Source organism: Fukomys damarensis, unplaced genomic scaffold (assembly GCF_012274545.1).
Source record: "Fukomys damarensis isolate Sample0158 unplaced genomic scaffold, DMR_v1.0_HiC HiC_scaffold_31, whole genome shotgun sequence".
NCBI lineage: Eukaryota > Metazoa > Chordata > Mammalia > Rodentia > Bathyergidae > Fukomys > Fukomys damarensis.
Window position 1 is genome coordinate 15,468,429 of NW_022900943.1, and position 360 is coordinate 15,468,788.

Here is a 360-nt window from a genome sequence, read left to right on the forward strand (position 1 = left end):
GTCCCGGCGGGCCGAGCACCCTCCGCGCAGACACCCTCGGGCCGGCCCCGGGGGCGCAGGGACGTGCGCACCAAGCTCGCCGCCCTCTCCCATCCCTCCACCCTACTTAGCTGCCCTGCCAAACTTTTTTTTTCCTGCCTGACCCACGTCCAACTTCCCTCCACACACCCCCGCCCCCAAGCAGCCCAGCGCTCACCACCATCCGCAGCAAACAGCAACCCGGATAAAAATAATAATGCAATCCAGGCGGCGGAGGCGGGGGAGGGCGCGCAGACACTGGCAGGAGGCGATTTCCCCGCGTGTACCGGAAACCGGCCCGAGTGCCCGGGCCAGCGCGCCGGTGTCCCCCGGAGTCCGCAC

The 360-nt window shown here is 68.6% G+C and overlaps 1 protein-coding gene across 5 annotated transcripts in view; it reads right to left on the reverse strand.

Annotated features, from left to right (window-relative positions):
- Positions 1–360, reverse strand: part of Smarca2 (SWI/SNF related, matrix associated, actin dependent regulator of chromatin, subfamily a, member 2) — a 173,719-nt gene that overhangs the window by 171,574 nt on the left and 1,785 nt on the right. The window contains exon 1 of one of the 5 annotated variants that reach the window (XM_010640122.2): positions 197–354. The exons of the other annotated variants lie outside the window; for them this stretch is intronic. The gene's annotated coding sequence lies outside the window, so the exon portion shown is untranslated. Of the gene's footprint in view, positions 1–196; positions 355–360 lie in introns of those variants that run through there. 5 annotated transcript variants of the gene reach the window in all.